Source organism: Rhipicephalus sanguineus, chromosome 8 (genome assembly GCF_013339695.2).
Source record: "Rhipicephalus sanguineus isolate Rsan-2018 chromosome 8, BIME_Rsan_1.4, whole genome shotgun sequence".
Lineage (NCBI taxonomy): Eukaryota > Metazoa > Arthropoda > Arachnida > Ixodida > Ixodidae > Rhipicephalus > Rhipicephalus sanguineus.
The window spans coordinates 155,444,745-155,454,405 of NC_051183.1; positions in this window are offsets into that span (position 1 = coordinate 155,444,745).

Genomic DNA, 9,661 nt, shown 5'->3' on the forward strand with positions numbered 1-9,661 from the left:
AGCAGCTGTGGAGTGTTCATCGGCTCCAAGCAAGACGTCGTCGACGTAAATTCCTTTCCGGAGTTGCGCCACAACTACACGATACTGTTCGCCAAAGTCGTCCAAATGGCGATGAGTTTGGCCGCTAGAAGAACACTTGGTGTGGTGCCGAAAGTAACCCTTGTCATTCTCCATCTTTTTATTTTCGGGCTTGTTGTAATTCGCTGGTTATTTCTTTCCACCGCAGAAATCGCACCGAGTCTCAGTCATGTTCTTGTATGGCTATCTGCAGTAATGATTTTTCTACGTTTGATGAAAAGGCAATCTTTGCGGTGTTCATCAGCACACTTGTGATGTCGGGGTTAAGGCACATTTTCCAAGTTGCCATTCAGGGATTCTCGTGCGTTCAGAGTTGACAATGCGTTGAGAACGATGTGTATCTTAGTCGGTGTTCTTTCGTTCTTGATCACAGCCTGATGCCGCATATAATCGACAAATTTTTTGTGTATGTCTAATTCGGCAGCCTCTTCGATGTTTTCTGCTATTTATTTCTCGAAATAGTCCTTTTCGTAGGCTTGAAGGTCATCTCCGATCCTTGCGTAATTACTTTGTCGCCTGCATAGGCCTCTTCTTTGCAATTGTCATGACAACCAGCTTTACCTTTTCCTTTCGTGGTAGCCGCACTTGATATCTTCTTGCCTTGGACTTCTTTGTTTGTCTGACGTGTTTCCTCCTTGATTCGAATGCTTTGAAACTCCAAGAACTTCTGTAGTTCATCGACAATCGTGGCAGAATCGGCAATGACTTTGAGGAACATAACCATCAATGATTTCAATGGTGCGGAACGAATCTCTATACGAATAACTTGAGGCAGCGTGAAAAAACGAGGACAATGAAGGAACACACAACAGGATTACCGCTGCAATATCTACAAGATGCTGAATCCTCCGTCCCAACATTGTTTCTATTGCCGTTTCTCTGGGTCGAATCTCACGAATGAGACCAGTGATTATTTTCCAGTAATTATCGGCGCCAATTGACATTGACGTTTCGAGATCTTCGCTGTCGTTGTCCGCCTTCTTACATCCATCAGCCAGAGAAATTCCTAAAGATCTTACTCTTTCTTGCACTGGCAACGGTGGACCTCACTTCTATCTCGAGCACCTCAATGGTGACGTGTTCCGATGTAGGGTCCATCTTTACGTTGACTTCGACAGCTCTCATGTCGAGTTCCACAACGGTGATCGGAAACAACGGTGATTGTTTCCGATCTTTTTGCGTTGGTCCTAGCTCTCGCGACAATGTTTTCATGATGAATGTCCTCTGGCTCCCATTTTCCAGCATAATCCGTGCATAGCACCCTCTTTCTTCTCTCTCAATCCATGAAAGGCGTCTGCAGGATTTGTTGACTTCTAACCGATCAAATGGAGCGCTTCAACGTATGTGTCCGCCACCACTGCTTGACTGCTGAGTGACGGTCCAGGTGTACGTGGTTGACACATAGATGTTGCATGCATTCCCTTGCATGTCTTGCAGCGTACGTTGGCGCACCGTATCTTGGCCGTGTGGTGAGGTCTAGTGCATCTGAAACATAGTCTCTCCCATTGCAAGGCTGCTTTCTTGTGGTCCATCGTTATGCTGCTTCTACAATTTTCCGTGTAATGCCCAGTCATCTCATAGAAACTGCATATTTTTCATCGTGGTGCTTTGAAACATGGACGTTCTTGTCCCTCGGACTACGTGGTGACTGGTTCGCGTCGTATTTGTCCTCCTGTGTTTCTTCTGTGCTGCTTATATAGATGTTTACAAAACTCCATAACTCCTTTCAAATCACGCATCCTCTCTCTTGGTGTTGAATCTGACTCTGTCGTTGCTGATCTATTGTCTGTGCTTTTCCATAGTTCTTTCATCATCTCAATTCTCATGTCCACCGATAGTGCAGATTTGACGACAGGTTATCAATGTGGCGAAACTATCCATTTTCATTCCTAACGACTGCAGTGCTCGTGTGTTTAGTTGCAACTTTTGAAATAGTTACTTCAATCTATCTACCTATTTGGAACTCTTCACTGCTTTCATGTTTGCTAGCTATTTCATGTATGTATGTATGTATGTCTTGTCGCCTGAACGTTCATTTCAGAAGAGCGACTCCGTGCTCGTAATTCTCATCAGAGAACTGTAAATCTTCTACTAGAGACACAGCCTCCCCGCTGACCGACACCAGAAGGTAATTAAATTGCTGACTATTCGGCATGTTCAATGTGTTGTGCCCCGATGTCTCTTACTGATGCCAAAACCGGGGCTGTGCTGCTATTTTCCCATAAAACGTGATCATCTCAAGGTCTGGCAACCTAATATGCTCTTGTATCTACGAGGTGCGGTTAGTACCTTGCGCTGAGCTCGCCTGGTCTGTCTAGTTAGTTGTGCCGCTTGCTCCATCTCACGTAAGTTTTTTTCCTCTAAAAATGAAAGCAGAGCGCAAAAAAGACGGGTCACAAGAGTCAAGGATACGGTATGGGCGCTTCTGTGTCCCGTCTTTTTAGCGCTCTGCTTTTATTTTCAGACAATGCACCAACGTGTCCAGCAACGCATTCTATTAAGTTTTCATCTAGTTTGGTAGCTGCTGGGACAATCTTGCGATCAGAGAATGGAATAACCTGTTCCCCTCCATTACCAGTAGCACAACCTTAGCCACTTTATCAAAACTAGTAGAAGGCGACTTGACAGCATCGTAAACTTAATATGGTGTTATTTGATCTTCTGTGTTATTGAAGTAAAGTGCCAATGTGTTTGTACTTTGACAATAGTGCTGGTATGTATTCTTTTTTGTTAATTTCTTCTCATTATTTTTTCTTTTTCTATTGACTGTACTAAAGCGCTGTCTTAGATTATCAACCTGTAATAATGCCTCTGGGATTGACAGTATGTATAAATAAACAAATAAATAAATAAATAAATATTGCAAAACTCTTTCAAATGTTCTCTCTGCGTCATCCTATTCGGTTAGCAATTCAATGTGTTCGTTCATTTGGTTTAACGTCTGTGACACGCTTTTAATCTGGTTTGGAAGCGTCATCAGTTGCGCTCGATCGGCGTCTTCTTCTATTTACTTATCAATTTCGCTCGTGAACGTTGTCATGTTTGCTCTAAGCGTTTTCCGCTTCTTCGGCAGGACATTTTTATTCATCCTTAAAAGCGTGGTGAAAGAGTCCTTGCCTGTGTAGTTGCGTTGTCAATGATCATCGGTCATGGTCCTTCCCGCGACGGTTCGTTGTTGAGTCAGACACCACAGTTCCGTTCTTCAACCCGTCCTTGTGAAGATGGTTGAAGACTTCGCATCTGTATTCAGGTATCTTGGTCACGGCACCACGTTTAGGAAGGACCATCAGAGACCGCACAACAGATACGTATTCGGTTTGCTGTTTTCTAAAACAGACTAAAAAATATAGAACGTGCCCCTGGCCACCTCTTCTTCTTCGCCTTCTAGCCCCATCTTCAATCTGTTTTCTACCACGTCTTCATAATATTAGTTGAGTATTTGTTCAGCACTAGCTGATTACCGCTCGTCCATCTAAGATGCAGAGAGTGCACGAGTTTCGCGGGCATCAAAGCAGCTCAGAAGTCGGCCCCACATTAACGTGGTTGCCGTCTTCATTGCGCATTTTAATAGACTCCTTACCGGCAGAGCCTCATCCAGGTGTTTACTCTGGCTAAAACGGCCTGACGCAGTTGTAAGGTATGAGGCGGAAAGCATGCGTGATATCACTTCGTGGTGTTGCAGTCGCTGGGTTGGCTGTCATCCGAGATATTCCTAAGGTGACAGGTGACACTTGATACTCATACCCGACATGTCGCAACCGGCGCATTTTGCAGAGGCAACAGGATGAGAGAGCCCGCAAGAAAATCGGCCTCCGATCACTATGAAAATAACTTGTTTTTTTTTTTCACTTAAACTATTTAGTGCTCGCACTTTTTTACTGCTATGCGACTATATATTACTGGAAAGGATAATAGTACATTGCGCCGTCAATAGAGTTCGCCGAAGTGGGTATGCGGAAAGCCCGATTTAGATTCCTTGGTGAAAGGAAGGCGTACGACACAATGTGCGTCTCGTTTTTTCTTTCGATTTTTTTTCGCGATTGAACTACGGTGTTAAAAGGAGTTCACGGAAGACCCCCGTGTGTCAGGGCTATTACTGTCTCGAGCACTCACTATCGTATTTACTCGTTTTATTCGGCGATTATCGTACAGGCGCTCTCAGAATAATTCGGAACGCCGGACACGCAGCAGCGCGCCGGCGGAGTATGCGCGCAGAAAAGTAGTACTATGGTCTGCGCGTGCGCGGTCTCCCTAGCAAGCAAACGTTGCTCTGTATTGCACCTAGGTTCGCGTTGTGTAGCTACAAAACGGTGCCCTGTGTGTCCCTTAGCGTTTTGATAAAGGGCGCTGGGTGGGTGGTGTCTGTGAGAAGCCGCGTGTGCGCATGCACGCGCGTTGGAGCAGAGCCGTCGTGCGTGTTCGTGTGCTTGGATGACACTTTACTTTTGCTACTTTGCTTCATATTTATTATTTGATCAGATTATTTCCGGTAGGCGACTGTGACTCGCGCTCGCAAAGGACGGTGGTTTCATCTGATGCAACCGTGAACATATCGGTGGCCAGATTGATAAGGAGATACGAATATATTTGGAACACGGTGTAAGAATATTCTGGTGTTGACACTGCGCGCGCCTAAGCGGCCAGAAAATGCTCGGTCGTCGGTCCGTTGCGCGGTGCGCCATCTTGAGGTGGAGAGGCTTGAGGTGGAGAGCGCCCGCGATAGCCGAATCACGGTGGTGCTGCGTCATCGCCGCCGCGCTCGCCGTGCCCTCTCCTGTTGCTCTGTCGATTTCGCCCCTCGACGCCGCTTGGCGGATGCACATTATCCAGCAAAATGGCACAGAAAAATGCTCGTTATCAACAGCATGAGCCTATATGTTTATAGATTGCGGTGCGCAGTACAGTTGAAACCCGCAATAACGAAATCGGCGGGGAGAGCACAAAATTTCGCTCTTGCGGGAATTTAGTTGGCGCGAGAATGCGGCAGAAAAGACATGCAATTTACAAAACACACACTTTATTTCCAAAAGTCAGTAAGTTTGCTTTGGCGGGCCTTACCATGCAGCAATTTCATGCCTCTCGATTGGGAATCTCGTTTGCCACGGCACAAAGTTCGCCCATGCACTGGTCAGTGATGGCGGCATGCGCTGTCACCAGTACGATCAAGTGCGCCTACAGGCGAACCTACTTCCGGCTCCGCTGGATCAGCGCGGATCAGCGCAGAATCGTGGACAGCGAGCTGCAATCAACGCCGAATTCTTCGGCGATCTCCATTTTTTTCTTGCCCTTTTCCACCTCACTGATGATTGCAGCCTTATCTTTCAGCGTGATGAACTTCTGCTTTTTCGTTGGAGGTGGCATCTTCGCAGGCAGCGAAATCGGACGAAGCAGTCGCAACACACGGTTCACGTTGCACCAAGCGACCAAACAAACGCTCCACAAATGGCTCCACACACGCGAAAAGCACAGAGCCAAGCCAACGAACGAAACTCCATGAGGAATGTGGATTTGGCTATGTAGTCCGCGATAACGAGCAGGTGTTTCGAGCAAGCCATCATCATCCTCATTATCGCCAGCTTTATGTATTTTTTTGTAAACAATGTCGGCGGCTGCTTCTCAAGTGCGCTGTAGCGATAGTTTTGCACAGTTTAAGTGTAGCATGAATGCATTTCAGCAGTTTTTGAATGTAGTTAATGTTGCGAGAGTAGATTATTTGCGCACTCGTGTTTCAAAAATTTCGTTAATGAGGGACTGCGGTATGAATATCTTTCGTAGTCGCGAGCTACGAAATGCATTGACTCCTATGTGCGTTCGCCGGTGCTCCGAAAATATTTCGTTGCGGTGAGAATTTCGTTCCCTCGGGATTTCGTTATCGCGGGTTTCTACTGTATGATACAGGGCCTGGTCCGTCCAGCCCACCTTGTGATAATGCTAAAGAGCACCTAGCGCCACCCTTTTGGTGCAAGACAACGCCAGTCTAGATGCACTAGGGAGCGAAACTAGCTCGCTAGGGAGGCCGCGCATGCGCACACCGTGCGTGCATTTATCCGCCGGTGCGCTCCGCCGGCGAGCGGCTGCATGCTCGGCGTTCCGAATTATTCTGGGAGCGCCTGTACACAATATTTTGCTCATACTTCTTACCCTTATTTATGCCTCTCATGAGGCCGGGATAACACTCGGAGCATATGTTTAAATTCAGAAATACCAAAATTTGTATACCACTATCTCACTATCTTCCCGGATGAAGCTCGATCTAGGAAGATAGGACACGTAAGATGAATTTTTCTTACGTTAAGACTTGTTAGTTTCTGGAACAGACGCTACTTGTGAATTTTGTTTAGCATATTTGCGATAACGCGCGTTATTGTTTCCTTCAGAGCGGTGAACCGCGTCGTTAATCGACAATGGCATTTTCATTTCACAATATTTCTTGAGTGTTCAGAGCACTCAGAGGCAATAATACTGGGGTAAAAACAATAAGCGTCATTACAATGTTTTATCAGTGTCACTGCATGCGAACGAAACACTTGACGTAAAGATTTAAAACAAATATGGGCCTTATTTACCGAGAGCATGTTGCCGTGATGCAATACAATTTCGAACGACATGAAGTAGACACACCAAAGCAGGGTGAAACAGTAATCAATTAAAACACGAAAATATGAATGCAGTAGTACTACCTAATTTTAACTGAGAAAAACTGCAGTATATGTTGCAGTAAAAATCAAGCTGTTCATATACAACAGCAACACGGCGGGGTGGGCTAGTTGGCTTGGATTCATATAGCACGTGACTTGAGGAGAACTTTATCTTGGCCTAGTTGGTGAAATACTGAATGCATATTTTGCTGCTCAAAACACGCACACAAAAGAAATATCACAAAAGAAGTACCAAAATTCGTCATCGTGCTCTTTTGTGTGCGTGCTTTTAGCGGCAAACCATGCAAACACAGAGGAGTGCATGTACCATGGAGAACGGAAGTGATCTATGAATTTCCCCGGAGCTGTGGGACGGCCTATGTGGGGAAGACGGGGTGGTGTATTAATAACCACTTAATGGAACATTCGAACTCATTAGGGGATGACAGTGGGAAGCATCTGCCTGTTCATTGTAGCACATCTGCGATGAAGTGCAACTCCATTTTTAGTAACACGAAGGCGTTAGGACAAGCGAAGGGCCAGAGGGCACGTGAAATCCTGGAGGCCTCGTGGATAGTTAGACGTGGCCCAGATAAGTGCGTCAGCGATACATCTGTGAATGTCTCTAGGAAAGAGCTTGGTTTTCTATGTAGATAGGGGTCTTGGTGGGGAAGAGTGCTTTCGTCACGTCGTCATGAATGTTATTGCGCACGCGCATTGTTCCAGGAGGGAAGTTTATGTGATTTCAATAAACCAGTTGTTAGTCTGCGTTCGTCCTGGCTGCTTCTGCTCTGGTGTCTCGCCCTAAGCGCACTTGAAGTTTTTTTTTATTTATTTACGCAATACTCACAGCGCCATCAGAGGCATTACAGTGAGGGGGTGCACACATTATAAGCGGTTTCATACAACATCACATGTAAACACAGAAAACAAACACTAGCCACAATAATAAATAAATTACATACACAGCTAGTATGTAGAGAAATGCAAAATGGGAACTAATAAGAACACTAAGTCAACAAGGAACAAAACGTATCATTTGATATTTCATTAACTACAGCAGCAGGTAATCTATTCCACTCCCATATTGTTTTTGGGAAAAACGACATTCTGAAGGATTCAGTATGGCAAAACATTTCACGCACTTTATGGGGATGATCGCTCCGTGTAGATACATAATGAGGTTCTAGTATATATTGTTGCCGATCAATGCCAATTTTTGAGTGAAAAATCTTATGAAAAAGCTTTAGACGAAGTTTTTTTCTGCGATTTTCTAGCAACTCCCATTTAGGACCCACCTTCGCTTGGGTAGCGCTAAAGGTAAATGTATAATTTCCAGTCACAAACCTTGCAGCTAAATTTTGCACTTTTTCTATACGTTCCCTGTCACCTACCATCGGTGGGTCGCACACCTCACATGCATATTCTAAAATCGATCTGACAAACGTCTTGAAAAGCAGTTCTTTAGTAGCCATACTAAAACATTTTGCATTACGCCGTAGAAACCCTAATGACTTGCCAGCACTTGCGACTACATGATCAACATGACGATGCCATTTTAAGTCAGGGGTAAAGTAAACACCAAGATATTTATATTCATGCACTTGTGACAATGGAATATCATCTAAAGTATACTGAAATGAAGGTGAATTCTTTTTCTTGGTAAATGACATGAGAACAGTCTTATCTAGATTTAAAGTCATATTCCACTTGCGACACCACTGACCAATGAGGTTTAAATCACACTGCAAAGCACGACAGTCATCTTCACTGGTAATATGCCTATATAACACACAGTCATCAGCGTAAAATCTCATACGTGAGAGAACACCTTCACCAATGTCATTTATAAATAAAAGAAACAAAAGCGGACCCAGAACGGAGCCCTGAGGGACACCAGAAGTGACGTCTCTTCTTGACGACACAAAACCGTTAACAACTACGTATTGTTTACGCATTCTTAGGTATTCGACAATCCAGGTGATAACTTGCGTATGGATTTTGTAGGTATGCAATTTTTCAATTAACAGAGAATGAGACACAGTGTCGAACGCCTTCCTAAAATCCAAAAAGATACAGTCTATAGATAGTCGCTTGTCAAGAGTACTGCTGATATCATGTGTGAATTCAATTAACTGTGTTATACAAGAAAAATTCTTTCTAAAACCATGTTGGCCTGGATTAAATAGGGAATGCTCATTCATATGTGCTACAATACTTGAATATAAAATGTGCTCTAACACTTTGCATGCTACACACGTTAAAGAAATTGGACGGTAGTTACCCACGTAACTTCGCGGACCAGCTTTATGAATGGGAACAACTGCACCAATCTTCCAATCACTGGGCAGGGAAGATTCCGCCAGAGATTTTTCAAAAAGTATTTTTAAAAAACGAGCTAAAGGTCGTGCGCAAATTCTAAAAAAGTAAGTTGACAAGCCGTCAGGTCCTCCGCCTTTACCAGCATTTAGTTTCAGAAGCAACAATTCTATGCCACGTGTACTGATAACTACGTCATCCATGTCACCTATCGTCGCTATCTGATCTCGCGGGGTAGTCCTGCCGTAATCACTATTTGGTATGTCAGTCGAAAAGACAGAAGCAAAATACTGATTAAAATATTCCGCCTTAGCTTTGTCTTCGGAAACGACACTATCTTTCGTTGTGATTGAGGGAATGACTGTTATCTCTTTGCCATTTCTTTTCACATGTTTCCAGAATTGCTTGGGATCATCCTTAATTCTCAGCTGTATAGATTCACTAAAAGCATTCTTGGCTGCGCGAATTTCCTTTTTCATTTCAATCGTAACTTCTTTTAGTTTTTTGGAATTATCACTTGATGGAACACGAAGAAAGTTGTGGTAAAGTCTTTGCCTTTTTTGTGTAAGCCTACGCAATGCTTTCGAAAACCAAGGCTTACTTCTATTTTGTCTTTCATTAAGTAA